This window comes from Chrysemys picta, chromosome 10 (assembly GCF_011386835.1).
Source record: "Chrysemys picta bellii isolate R12L10 chromosome 10, ASM1138683v2, whole genome shotgun sequence".
Classification (NCBI taxonomy): domain Eukaryota; kingdom Metazoa; phylum Chordata; order Testudines; family Emydidae; genus Chrysemys; species Chrysemys picta.
In genome coordinates, this window is record NC_088800.1 from 85,953,890 (window position 1) to 85,968,933 (window position 15,044).

The 15,044-nt window shown below is 45.1% G+C and overlaps 1 protein-coding gene across 4 annotated transcripts in view; it reads left to right on the plus strand.

Annotated features, from left to right (window-relative positions):
• The window catches only part of PRKCB (protein kinase C beta), a 235,275-nt gene that overhangs the window by 76,283 nt on the left and 143,948 nt on the right, over positions 1-15,044 (plus strand). The gene's annotated exons all lie outside the window — the stretch shown is intronic.

A 15,044-nucleotide genomic window follows, 5' to 3' on the forward strand; every position in this document is an offset into this window, starting at 1 on the left:
ATGGTGCACCCCGCAATGCTGTATGGTACAGAAGATGTGTGGTTGAGAGATGGCAGGTTCAACATCTACATGTGTTTGAGATGAGATGTCTTTGTGCCATACGAGGAGTTGAGACAGATTTCAGAATGAAGGCATTAGGATGGAAGTCAGCCCATGATGTGACGGACAAAATTAGGGAAGCATGACTTTGTTGGTTTGGACAGATCCAGGGGATGAATGAAGAGGATCTGGTGAAGACAGCATGGCAGGAGAAAGCCAAGGAGGCAATGGATGGATTGTAGCAAAGATGGTGAGCAGGTGGATCTTCCCTCTCAGACAGACAAAGATCATAGAATCATAGGACTGGAAGGAACTTCGAGAGGTCATCTAATCCAGTGTCCTGCACTCATGGCAGGACTAAGTATTCTCTCTAGACCATCCCTGAAAGGTGTTTGTCTAACCTGCTCTTAAAAAATCTCCAATGATGGAGCTTCCACAGCCTCCCTAGGCAATTTATTCCAGTGCTTAACCACTCTGACAGTTAAGTTTTTCCTAATGTCCAACCTGAACCTCTCTTGCTGCAGTTTAAGCCTATTGCTTCTTGTCCTATCATCAGACGTTAAGGAGAGCAATTTTTCTCCCTCCTCCTTCTAACAACCTTTTATTTACTTGAAAACTGTTATCATGTCCCCCCTCAGTCTTCTCTTCGCCAGACTCAACAAACCCAGTTATTTTTTCAATCTTCCCTCATAGGTCATGTTTTCTAGGCCTTTAATAATTTTTGTTGCTCTTCTCTGGACTTTCTCCAATTTGTTCACCTCTTTCCTGTAATGTGGCACCCAGAACTGGACAGAATACACCAGTTGAGGCCTTTTAAGTGCAGAGCAGAGCAGAAGAATTACTTCTCGTGTCTTGCTTACAACACTCCTGCTAATACAGCCCAGAATGATGTTTGCTTTTTTTCGCAATAGTGTTACACTGTTGACTCGTATTTAGCTTGTGATCCACGATGACCCCCAGATCCCTCAGAGGATGTTTGCATGATGACCTGACCCCAGTTGATGGGTTGGGCAGTGGAGAAGAAGAAAACAGAAAATTCATAAGACTAAAGGACATGAGAGGACAATTAATGAATTCTTCTTAGAAGATTCTGACTTCACATTATAGTTTAATGTTATTTGCTTCTTTGTTTAATGTTCTTTCTCACCATCTTCACTTTCTTCAGATTTTTTATTTTCTGTTTAGTATGAGATGTGCAAAAATCACCACCAGGCTAAGGCCCTGATTCTGAAATTAATGTTGATCTGCTAGTGGGAGAAGAGTCTAGACTCTTAGATCTAGGAGATGATGGGAACTGGGAATCATATTACCACCATAACAAGGAAAACTTTAGGTACATCAGTTTTGCTTTTAAGTAACTTTAAAATAAATAGAATAAAGCTCCCGTATTCACCCACCAAATTATGTTTGAAAGAGACCTATGAGCGGGGCAAGGAGATAAGGGAGTATTTTGAATGTGGCAATGGATTTTTCCTTCTTTTAAAACAAAACAAAAAACCCTTGTGCTTTTAGTGGAGCAGCATAGAAAATAAACAGACTCTTGTCTGGCTAAAACATGGTTTGATGCTGTTGCAGAATCAATTGATGTCAGTGGAGCTCTGTGGACAATGTTTAATTATTGCCACTAAAAACCTGCAGGCGAAGCACATAAATATTTTTGTAGGACCTTTTAAATTAAGCTGAAGAAACAACATTCCAATCCAGTGCTCAGCTGGAAGACGCTAACTTACTGTAAGGACTTGAGAGCACTTTTGGCCAAAGCTGGGGGTTAGCACCAAAGAGTTGATGTAAGCAAGTTCTCCGGATTGCCTCCTTCAATTTGATTTGAATTATTAAAAGAACTGTTAAGGGTTGTAAGAAATCCTAGACTTCTCTTCCTAAATAACTGCCCCTTTCTCCCAGCTGGAAGATTCCCATGTACCACTGGTTTTGTGTGTGATAGGCAAAGCCACATCTGGTGGGCAGTGATAAAATTGTGTGATGATAAAATGTTGTGCAGTACAACTGATGTGTTTTCTAACTGCTCTTTCCAGAGATGTGAAAATTCATGTTAAGCCAACCAAACAAGATGGCCTTTAGACGGCTTTTAAAAACACAGTTACTTGTTTATCCAGCCTAGGTATTTTTTTTTTCTTTTTTGTTTCTCCCCCATTCTGATAACCTGTATTCAGTCTTCCCCTTCCTTGAATCTTGCTGCTTGTAGTGTAGGAAACATCTTTAAATGGAAAGGCCTATAGAACTGAATGGGGAATAACCACACCCAATAAAACTTGAATTAGACTTTTGAATTTTATGGCAGGAATACCATCTTTTATTAAATTGGAGCTTTAAAATGGTCTATAAGGTGTATAATTTTCCTTTAAATTATATAGGTTTTTTTAGAGGAACATTGATTGAACCTCATTGGCTTTATCTCTATTATATATTTTTATAAAGATGGTTTCAAAGGACTCCCTAATCCACATGAGGCGTGCAGTGTCCATATTTTGGTTATATCATTGGACTATTAACAATTTTTAAAGGTGAAGAGGGACATAAATAGTGTGCGTGGCACTTCCATATAACAAATGTGCGAATGTTAGGGCAAGATAGCCCTCCAAGGAGGAGAGTTAGAGGTGACTTGATGGAGATATTTACCATCTTTTGAAGGGCTCAGTGAAAACTGCTCTGTGCCTCCTTTCTATCCTCTCCCTGGATATCCGAGCAGGGGGTTCATGCCGTACAATTAAAGAGAAGTATCTGGAGATGAAGTCCAAGGCGAAGCTGTCTTATGCAGCATTCAGTCATGGTTCAGGGTTTGCTCTTGCAGGAAGTCATTGGACACAGTGCCTGGGTTTTTAAGGAGGGGTGGATGTCTTCCTGACAGCTAACTGTATTTGCACGGGAGATGGGGCTAATCAAATTTCAAGCCGCAGACTCCAAGCTGATAGCACGCAGGGAATGATTCGTCATCTCGGTGCAGCAATGCACCACGGGCCAGGTGCATCATAGGTTTGTGCCCCCAATATTTCTGATGCATTGGGTGTAGGAGAATGCTGTGGGCAGCGTACAGGACTGGGTGGGCCAGTAGTCTCCTTCAGGATAGCAGCTTGTTCGTGAGTATTTTAAGTGCTTCCCCACTTCTCCAGCCCTCTTCCCCGCCCCCTGTACTACCACATCTCTCATTGTGACTGCACAGGTGGAGGCAGCCTTCCCTTAAGGCTGCACACTTGTGAGGATCTGAGTGCTTTGCATAGCAGGGGCAGCGTTTTACCAGTGGAGAAACTGAGGCCCAGAGTAGCTTTCCCGGGGCACCAGGTGAAAGCTACTCTGTTTCCTGTTGCAGAGCCAGGAGCAAATCCCAGAAGTCTCCGCTACCAGTCTTGTGCTCTAATCACTAGGGGGCATGGTCTCGCCTTTAGAACACCTGTCCAGGCACTGAAGCATAGCGCCTGATGGCATTCTTCCCACCCCAGTCCCCTGCGCGATCCTCTAGGAGCAGATCCACTGGGACCTCCCTGCTACTGGTACTCATGCAGATTAAGAGTCCTTGGCCATGTTACTTTTTGGGGCCTAGGGGTGGGAGGAATCTCCTATGACTGCACTAGCTCTGGTAGCAATGTCGAGAGCACTACTGGGTAGGGCTCCGGCACCATCAGTGTGTGGACCAGACTTGTTCTAAATAGGCTGATAGCGATCAAAATGCCTGTGTCAGGTGCACACTAGTTGTAGTGCAATGGGGAGAGATTTCCCAATGAAGCTTAAATCTCCTATAGCAGCTCACCCAGTGCTTGCATCCATGGTAGTCTCAGGGGTGTCGCTATTTTTTTTTAAAATTGTTCTTACAAATATAAATCAGACTCACCTGGAAACAGTCCTTAACCTTCAGCACCTCTGCTGCGGAAGGCTGTGTTTTGGTTTTCAGTGGCCCTGGGGGTCCCAGTTCCATAGTTAAGCTCCCAAACCGCCTGGTGCTGGTGAGGGGGAATGCCGTGTGAGAGGGTTTTCCCCAAAGCGGGAGCCTTGGAGCAAATAAAAGATTGTATTTCAAAATAAAAAAAGCTCAGTATCCTGGTGTGTTTGGGCAACTTGCCCAAACTCTCTGCTTTCAAAAAGCATCCGAACGGAGATGGTGCATGTGAGGTGATGCCTCATGCATATGGTGGGGAAATTCCTTTGTGTTGGTTTACACTGAGAAACAAATATTCTGAGCCAGAAATAAGGTGTGTTGGGGGGACTGGTGTTCCATTTGCTATAAATAAATCTGGTGAAACTCAAAGGATTTGATACCTGGTAAAATGAGGTGCTGTCATGCAGCACTCTGGCAATACGTCTGATATGTGCCTTGTCTTTGAGTGGGGAGGGTGCTGACTATGGTATTGCGATGGACAGGCAGAAGTAGCATGCTTGGAACAGGATCTAACTGCGGCCTCTTGACAGTTGGCTAGGGTCGCAATAAGCCAACAGCCATCCAACACGAATGGGTTTTCCTACACTCCTGTGTTTGCTGGCTATGAACCAAACAACAAGGACCTAGAGGAATAAAAGGCATTGTCCCGACACACTGAACGGAGCAGGTACATTTCATGCAGCAGCATGGTCATCTCTTCCTTCATGGTGGCACCTCTCACGAATAGTTGACGTCAATTATTTATTGCAAGACATTGCAAAGCACATTAAAGTTACCTGACTTCTGATGGTCCTGCTGCAGCAGGTCATGGTGCATTGGGTCATCGAGGAACAATCTTGCATTGCTTTCAGATGACCCTGTGGAGGAACTTCCTTCCACCCCCCTGGTTTAGAGTAGTGGCAGAGGGACAGGGCTAGCCATGCTATGAACACCATGCAGAAACCCACATTGTGTACTACTGATTGTTTGCATGGTGTCTTACCAGCATAGAGGCGTATGCTGGGCCCCATATAAGCTATGAATTCTTGCTCTAGAACAGGTTAACCTGCCGTACATCATGCAGGTGCCACAGTCCCAGCTCTTGAGAACTGGTAGAGGTGGTTGAGTCAGTTCAACCCCTTACCTCTACCCCCCTGCATTGTGTAGCTGGTTTTAGCCCATTGGCCTTAAAAAAAAAAAAAAAAAAAAAAAAAAAAGCTAATGGCTACTTGTCTACTCTTTGCTTCAAAATAATCTCCTGGGGACAGCATTTCCAGCACTCCCTGGCAGCTTGGTCTGTTGTCCAATTGCCCTCGTGGTTACCAGTAAAGTCTCTTTTCTTTTATGGAGTTTAAATGTTTCCTGCTATTTGAAGACCTTTGTTTTTTTCTCTGTTGACTGCTAAGGGTAATTGTTCTAATTCACTTACTCTAGAGGAGACGTGGTTGCTATACAGAAGCAGAGTCTGTTTTGAGAACACAGGAAAAAACATGCTGGGATCTGGAGGAAGAAAATCAATGACATACAGCTGTCTTGTCCACATTAGCACTAGCTGTGTCGCTAATGTTGGGCATTTGGCTTAGAATATGAAAAAGCTCCTGTGGATCTGAGTTCTCCCACCACTCTCCCCAGGGCAGGGCAGAACTGCAGACAAATCCTGGACACCCCCCTCTCCCTCCCCTCTCTCACACTGTAGCTGACCTCCCATGCTTGGAAGATACACAGTGCATGTTGCATTAATTAGCAGCAATATTGTTACACAATAGTGAACACCTGTTACTATCTAACTTCTCCCACAGTACAGTATTGCTTACGATTTATAAGCTTTAATTCAATGAACTGCTTGTCTGTCTACAGCAGACCTATCCATCTGTTGGAGTTGGTGGATACGCTGTCTTTGAAGTCAGACTGAGTAGGACCTCCCAGCAAGGGCCTTTCCTCCCTGGTAGTGCAGCTAGACTTTTACTTTCTAAAATTCATACTTTTGGAACAAATTGTGTCCTGTTTTTCTTGGCAGTACAGACTGTGGTTTGCTTGGGAAACTGCTCTACAACTTTCCTGGGAATTGTTACAGGTTGCATCTTAGGCTGAGAAGCTTTGAAGTGATTTTATTACTTTCCACACTTGCCTTCTTTCCTACCACCAGAGTAACACATGCTTGCAAATACCCTGGTGTCTTGCTGCTGCAGAGTTCTGTTGTGGGGGTGTATTGCTGGAGAGCAGGACCTTGGGACACATTATTTCTGTGCTAAAACCTTCATTCTAGAGAAGCAGTCAAATTGACTACAGTTTTCTTGCTGCACTGTTAATAAACTGTGTGTGTGTGTGTGTGTTTCTTGAGTGAAACATCAAGAATAGTAATAGTCCTCTTACTGGCAGACTTTTACTGGAGCTGCTCATCTAACTCATCATGAATTAGGTTCCCAGCGCTGCTTGTATGTGGATGGCTGACACAGCACTGCTGTGAAATGGCTCTTCACTTGTGGTGCTCACTCTGCCTAACTGGCCTGGCCTGCTGTTGTCTTGTTGTGAGTAGGTGTCCATTGCAGCACGTGGTACATGGTGAGAGAGTGGCCGTGCCTGTGTCCGAGCCCCAAGCCTGCAGTTGTAAGATGCCTTCAATCACCAGGAATGTTTTATAGTACTGTACTCTCTGAGCTGCTGTCCTGGGCAAACTGTGTGCTGCTCCCAGCTTTCCAGAATCAGGGACTCCTTCTCCCCAGTTAGTTACATTCTCCTGAAATTCTGTCATGACGATAAGATGCGGCAGTTTAAAGAGATATACAACTCCTGTGGCAGAATTAGTACCTCGTATGCATGGATCTTGGAGGGCAGCCGGTTAAATTCAAGGGATTGACAGAGTTCAAACTCTGTCTATTCTTTAGTTTGGCTACCTGATCTAGAGCCCTCCTGGCCTCCTCTACAACACAGGCTTCCCATTTAAAAATCTCAGATGAAATGATGCTGGACTCCAGGGTCAATCTGATTTCCCCACTGCTGGGAAAGCATCTTTCCTCCCTTCCTTCACACCCACTTGTACAGTATTGCACAGGTGCAGAGAGATGGCTTTTATCTTCCTGTGAAGCATCCATATTAGCCACAGGCAGATGGAGGATACCCATTCTGAAGGACTGGTGTTCAAACTGGTATGGAAAATGGTACGTTTCCTAAACACGATTTCTTAAAACCTGAAGGGGGGAGGTGTGTGTGTGTGTGTGTGTGTGTGTAAGATGGTGTTTTCTCCCCTGAATGACTGTATTAGAGATAACATATATTCACTGAATGGGAATTTCAGGCCAGCAAACATTCCTGCATTAAGCATTAAAGGAATGTCTGTTAATGTTTGTTTTGATTGTACAAACTGCTCACGATCTGTGCAACTTATCTGTGGGGTTTGATGACTTTATTATCCATATAAGATCTACAAATTAACTGTCTAATTAGAGACCTGGGGAAGCTGTTGCTTGTACTGTAATTTCTAAACTGCTGAAGATACAATCTTACAACTCCTAAGTGAAATGAAATTAATACACTGGTGCAAAAGAGTGCCTCCCAGAGGTACCAGTGTATATATAAAGATGTTTAGTTGCCTGATTGGGCTTTGTGCATGTGGAACATTTGTGTAGAAAATCAGACCTTGGATTTTGCTCAGCAGAGTGGAAACTGAGTAATTCCTTTCCAGCGTGAAGCACTGGATTAGTCACCAGAAGAGAGATCTGATCTTCTTCTTTTTTCTGTGTTCGGTGGGGTGCAGCTTCGTCAGAATTATGGCACAATCCCGCAAACACATTAGCACTTTCGTCACGTGAGTAATCCCATTCATTGCTCACTGGCAAGAGCTGACTGTTCATGTAACTAGTCCCATTTAAAAATTAGACATGTGCGTGAATGTTTGCAGGTTTGGGGCCGAAGGGCTTTATCCAAAGCCCAACGAAATCAATGGCAAGCTTCCCGTTGACTGACTTTGGATCAGGCCCTAGATGTGCTAGGTGAGGGTTACATGTTCAGTTCCCCCCCACACACACGCTCCCCCAATTGATTTCCATTACAGCCATCTGTGTTATGGGCCCAACAATCTGCGTTCCTATTTAATAGCTTTGTACTGCTGCTCAATTCACAGTTACCACAAAGATGATTTCTCTGCTCATTTGCAATGGGTGGCGGTGGTGGTATCGCTGGCTTAATTGAGCTGTGACATGTAATATTTTGAAGGCACCGTAATTATTTTTCTGCTCGGTGGCAGAATGTTGCATTGCTAATGTGCCCTGCAGGACGCCACTGAAAGGCCAGGAGGTGTTAGCGGTGTATGTATATTTAATGACTTCCTTAATTATTAAACTCTGAAATGAAACCTCAAAAGAGCATGGGGACAGGCTGTCCTACAAAACTTGGGATGGTTTGAACTTCTGAGCAGACCTAGACTTCCTAGTTTTTCTTGTCACTAGAAATGGATGTTTCGACACCTGTGCTGCTCATGTAGTGGGATATTTAAAATGAAGGCGTGGTGCTTTCCTTCCTTCCTTCACAAGAGAAAGGGACACAGGCCAAAGTTGAGCCTCAGATTTGTGTGTCTTGGTTTCCCTTTCTGCTTACGGACTATTGGCTCCAGCTGCTCTCTGTCTCTCCTCTTAAGCGTTGTTCCACCTGCCCTCCATGCTATCTCCATCCTTTACCCTCCTCCCTTTTCCTTTTCCCCTTTAAGCTGATCCCATCCTGTCTTCCCTCCTCACCTAGCCTTGTCCTACAACAAGTTTGTAAAATCCTTCTCCGTTCCAGTATTCTAAGGTCTAAGTAACAAAACCGTTTTTTTTTAACCTGGCTTCTAACTTTCATTGCATCTTGCTTATTCCGAAACTGGTAATGGCGTTCCTCAGATTTATTTTGTCTGGAAACATATTCCAGTTCAGCACTTTATTGGCATGGGGAGGGGTGGCCTATCCTGGGAAGAACGGCTTTAGACTGAGGTGGCTTTGAAATTTGTTTTTATTTGTCCTTTTGAAGAAAGATACATAAAGGTGACTTCATAGAAGCTCCTAGGATCAGCTCACCAAATGAACATGTCAGCCTGTTGTACTATAACAAAATGCATGGGCTTGAAGTCTGTTGACGCAAGGAAAGGTTTCGGGTGGAATCTGTCAAAGGGGGGTGGTTGGGATGTGTAAGGTTGATCAGGAAAACTGAAGTTGCAACACCAAGCAGTTTGCAAGTGAAACAGCAAGTGCTATGTACCCAAGTGGGTGGGGTGCTCAGTGCTGGCCTCATTCTGCTCCGATTGAAGACAGCTGGGGTTGTAGCAGAGTTAGGACAAATGAGAAGCACTCCCCAAACTCCCATCCAACTCGTTAATCTGTCAGGAGATCTTTAAGCCTCTTACCCATGTGTCTGAAACTGTAAATGAACATTATAACAGAGCTAGCGAGGAAATGAATGTTCATGTAATAAGTTGGATGAAAAGCTGTGTTAAACCAGCATTAGTGATGGAAATTGGGGTATTCCCCATGTCCAGTAATGAGGCTACCTTTTGTATCCACAAAGGTAAAGGCCATAAGGCCAGATGCCATCTGCTCCGGCATTCCGTCAAGACTAAACGTTACTCAGAGGCTAAATTGGCACAGAGAGTCTGTTTCTCTTGCTGAAATCATCTTTCTGGCTTGTTACAGTCATTTTGCCCAGCCACGTTTTAGTGGTTGCGTTCGCAGTCCCAAGAAATGTAGTAGGTGCTGCACAATAAAAGCAAGACCGGGATGATGGTAGTCTTAAAGAGCTTAAAATCCAACGTTAGACACGGCACGAGGAAGGGGCTAGAGTGGGAAGGAGTTGGGGAGGAAGAGCAGGGTCTGCAGTGGGAGGATCACTCAGCAGAGGTGAGGGCACAGCGTGGTGGAGCAGCCTCTGTGTCTATATAAATAAATGCCTGACTCATTTCTTGTGTTGCATCAGAAGTGAGCTGTGAAGGTCGAGGTCTGGTGTGTCTGCTCTGGAAGGGGGTTCTATACACACAGGACAGCGCTGGGGTGCAGGGACGCATAGGGGAAACTGAGGCACCCACACAGTATTCAGAGGAAACATTAAGAACAGTTTCACTTTGTCACACTCGCGCAAACATATCCCGATATCAAGTGGGGTGCAAAGCAACGGAGAGAGATGCTGACAAATGGTTGATCCAGGCCATTGGCGTTGGAGGGGCACTTGGTAAGGGATTGGGTCACGTAAGCAGGGAGGGGGGCACTTCCTCAGGTTCTTGAGGCCAGGACAAGATGCTTAATCTTGAGGCAGTGAAGAGACCCAAGGGAGGGATTCGAAGAGCAGGTGCTGTGGTCTGATTGGCAAGACGGTCTTAGTGGATACACGGGGTGAGGGTTGGGTGGGGAGGGGCTGAGGGGGAAGCTGCAGAAATGGAAAAGGCAAGTGAAGGTCTGGATGAGAATCTCTCTGCTCCGTGGGCAGGATTCAGGGAGTGAATCTCTCCTGTAGAAGTCAGGTGCATCTGACAGTAGAGGAAGCCGGTTCAATGTTGTCAACTACGTAGTGAAAATCGCTTTGCCATTTAACTTGTTCATATTTATCCTCTTAGAATTTGGGTCACTTTCTGGTTTTCCGCTGCTGATTCGTTTTGGTCTGTCCAGCGAACAGCTTTCACTTCATTTCCCCGCTATTTTCAATACAGTGGGATCAGCATGGCTGCCTCAGTTTACTTCGGCCTTTCCTGCTCTGGAAAAGGAGTGGTGTTTTCATTTCCTCCTGCGGCGCAGCAGGGGGAGCTCAGACCTAACTTTGGGATGAGCCATTGCATGGAATTCCAACAAGAGCTCTTCCTCCGGAGGCGTTGTATTGGCACAGAAAGAGGCGAGAGGCCTGGTCTGGCTGAGTTCTCTGCCTCGTGGGTGCACCCGTGGGTTCTACTTTCCTTTAAGTTTCTCTTATTTTTAAAGCCTCTCTGTAAATGCAGCTTCCGCTGCTGCCCTTTGCTCTTCTCCAGATGCAAATCCATTTTCCCAAGTCTGTGTCTTTTTCCTCCTGGCCAGGGATCTCATCACTTCATCCTAGACTCATCCATCTTGGCTTAGTAACCAAAAAGCCCCAAACAAAACAGTGGGAAACATTTTAAAGTCAAATTCGTGGCCAAATTGTGTGACCCGTGTTGGAATCAGGGAAGGGAATTAGATCATCTCCCATTATTTATTTCCTTACGACTCCACCCTAAGACGACTGGGAGGGTTAACGACTAGTCAGGGAAAGAGGCAGTGAAGGCAAGGGCAGCTGCGCCCGCCCCAGTCCATTGTCTCTCTTGCTGGGGCTCTCCTGGCTTGTGTGGGTGAGTGCTATGAGAATGACCACGTGCGCTAAGTTGATGGTTTTGAAGCTGAATGGGGTTGGTTGGTGGGGAGGACAGTTTGAGGCCGGCAGGGCGTCTACAGCAATGGGAAGCATGCAGCAAAGAGAACCTCCTATTTGGGCTGGCGAGTTCAGTATCAAAAGATCAAGAAGTTCTAATGCAGGTTGAAGTTACCTGATGGAGACTGGAGTCCTTGACCCATAGCCCAAGTTCTTTGCTGTGGTGGCTGCCTGTGGTATTTTCTCCACACCATACTGCCAGGCTGCTTCAATCCAACCAGAAGCTCCGACCTTCTGAAGGAGAATTCAGTCTCAATGGCTTCTCACATAGGGATGGTGGGTGGGTGGGTGGGCACTATACTACTAGGAACTAGACTTTAGACCACTCAGCCATTCCATATAGAGCACTCAGCTATTAGGGAGTTGCAGCTCTCAGACAGAATTGAGTTGGGGCAGCTTCATAAAGCTGAAAAGTTCCATGACGTACTGTCAAGTCTGTGTAATCCAGTCCCCACCTGAATATCCAGCTTCACGTTATTAACAGTTGAGGAGAGCTGAAGTGAAATACACAGTTTAAGCTTTTGTTAGGAAAGTGAACTGAAGCCAGCCCCTTAGTAGAATTGAAGACATTTAACAAACTGGCCACTAATAACTTAAAGCACCAACCTACAGCTTTATCTTTTCATTGTCTCAGTTCTAATCCAGTTTTTTTAAGCTGCTCTGTCTTTTATTGTCCATTCTTGGCAAACACTGCTTTTGTTGTCAGCCGTCTAATGCTATCAGCTTATTATAAGAAGTGACATTTTAATACCATTCCTGTACATCTTGAATATAGGCTCAGTCCAAACTACTTGACTCAAATTTATAGTGTGGATTCCCTTGAGCCAGGCAAGGCATGAATTAGATTTGATGACCCTGAGCACAGTATTGGGCAGAGAGCACTGCTGACTGCCTTCTAGATTTTCAGAGTGAAGCTTGCATTCAACAGCAGAGTTTTTCCTTTTTCCTTTATATTTGGAGGGTGGTGGGGAAAGTGGTACAGCGAAGGGCCACTCAGTCCAGTAACAACCTCACTGGTAACAGTCCAAGCAAAAATTAAAGAAGCCACCAGGGAATTTACCCTTCATCGTGCAACATCCTGAGGGTGTCTGCACTTGAATGTGTCTTGGAGGCATATTTTAATTTGTACCCAGGTTCAGAGAGAGCGTTGCTAATAGATTTTTAATTTCTTCCTTCCTGCTTCCCAGATTGTGCTGCCTTCATACGCAGATGAGTAACAGAGAGCAGAGGAGAAACTGTGAAGGAGGCTCAGTGGTTCAAGAAGGCAGATACTTGTAGGGCGCGGAGGAGCCAATCCAAGTTCCTATGGGGGGGAAGAAATTACTGGCAGTAATTTTGCCACTCATAAAAACCCGTCTACCTTCACTTCTTTCATAATGAAACGGGAAATGGAAGAGCACACGGCCCACTACATCTCGCTACAATGAGAGGACTGTGAAGTTTAGCTGCAGGTTTCACTGGCTCTGTGCTTTGTTCCTACAAAAGATGTCCTGTACCCATGTAATCAAGCCTTCATTTTCATATGCACACACATCAGTGATTCCCATCTCTGTCTCAGACCTTCCAGGTTGAACTTGTTGAACTTTTTGCACCATGTATTTTCTTTTTGCTCTTGAATTTAATTTCAAAGCTGCTCGGGGGAAGGAGTTGTGCTTTAGGAGAAAGAGGCTCTTGCGGAGGGGTATGGAGTTTTAATGTGATGTGGCCAAAAGAGTCGTTGTCAAAGGCCAGGTCTACACTACCCCCCTAATTCGAACTAAGGTACGCAACTTCAGCTACGTGAATAACGTAGCTGAAGTTCGAAGTACCTTAGTTCGAACTTACCTTGGTCCACACTCGGCAGGCAGGCTCCCCCGTCGACTCCGCGGTACTCCTCTCGCCGAGCTGGAGTACCGCAGTCGACGGCGAGCACTTCCAGGTTCGACTTATCGCGTACAGACTAGACGCGATAAGTCGAACCCAGAAGTTCGATCGCTCGCCGCCGAACTACCGGGTAAGTGTAGCCAAGGCCAAAGTTACCTTTAACCCAGACAAGTTCTTCACTAGCCAGAGACCGTGCCAAGTTATTAACAGCTGCCATTCAGTTCTACTTATGCCCCGAGTTAGAGCTAGAGAGATCACCGTGCCTATGGAATACCTGGTAGGTAGTGCAGAGCTGAGCGAGGATGGGAGGGAGAGAAGACACAGGAGACTGGGTGCATTTGGCCAAGCAGCATTTCACTGGGCATCTTGTCTTGTTTAACCCAGGAACTGCTGGTGACTGGTTGTGCTGAAGGATTTAATACACAATTTCTGCAGCTACTCATTCAAATCCTTCAGCCGTGTGCTCTGTTGTGGGTTGGTTCTTCTGTGAAATATCAAATAATCCCAGTTTTGAGGGTACAAATTCAGACACTATAGTTTAAATTGTGGGCATGCACCAGTCTGCATAGGAAGTACCCGTGTAAGATATTGCCTTAGATATGTGACTGTCTCCTTCTGCTTTCTGTAACCAGGCCCTAGAAGAGCTTGCCACTGACTCCAAGCTTAGTGACTTTGCCTTTAGCTCAAGTGGTAGAAGCCTGTTTCCCTGCTGACAGCTACTGGTGCATGTTCGAGATTCACACCCCTCTGTGCTCAGTCTGCAGTGCAAGACTGTTTGCAATACTACATTGAACTCTGGGCTTAATGCCTTGTGACATCTTGGTTTCTTTACCTTCACAATTTGCCAGTCTTTGCACCTTAGGTATCTGACTCAGAGTACCCTTAAGTCTTTGTTTTTCTTCAAGAGATGCTGGTGTGAATGGTTTGTAAGATGGGAGTAAATATCTGCTATTTTCAGTAAGCCAGGGTATAGCTTGGAGCTGTACAGAAACCCTGAGGCTAACACTTTCACCCCTGGGTGTCTACAGTTACCTTAGTATTTAGGCATCCAAATCAAAGTGACTTTCAGCAAATTGGCCAGGCCACTTTGATTTCGCTGCCTATATACAGCCCTGATCCAGCAAACCACGTAAGCACATACATAACTCGAAGCACGAGTAGTCCCATAGACTTCAATGGCGTGACTTGCATGTTTAAAGTTAGGCATGTTCTTAAGTGCTTTGCTGAATCAGGTCATGTAGATGGAATTTTAGGCATCCGGGTTTGAAAACATTGGCCTTGGCATCCTGTGACTTATTTATCTGTGATATTCCTAGAGGGAAGACCTCCACACACAGGCCCTGAATCTGTGGATGGGTTCCTTGTGTAAACTATAAAAGCTATAGAGAAGAGGGAACAACTGCTTTCATAGTATGGCAAATTACTGAGCCTCTGGCACTGGAGAAGAGAGTTTTCCTCCCACAAACTTATTATCTGCCTACCCCTTTAAAGCTAAATCTCCATTAGGCTGTACAGCTCTTGTCTATCTACTGATGCTCTCTCTCTCCTGTAGTGTACATTCACCTTGGGAGAGGTAGGAGTCCGAGCATGGCAGGATGATTTATACATGAGGTAACTTCAGAGCATCCAACATCAGTGATGCTAAGTTAAGTGGATGTAGATGTGATCCACGCTTTCCATTAGTTGTTTATGATGTTCATTCAGCTTTTCACTTCAGTGAAGTTGCACTGAAATGCGATCTCTGTTGATATCATGCAACAAGCTGTTCTTAAATTCCACCATGGTCTCGTCGAAAAGTGACCGGCCTTAGGAGTGGTGGGCGTCTTTTTGCTGAGAAATAACTGAATAATGCTGTTAATTCTGACTGCTGATAGAAAAC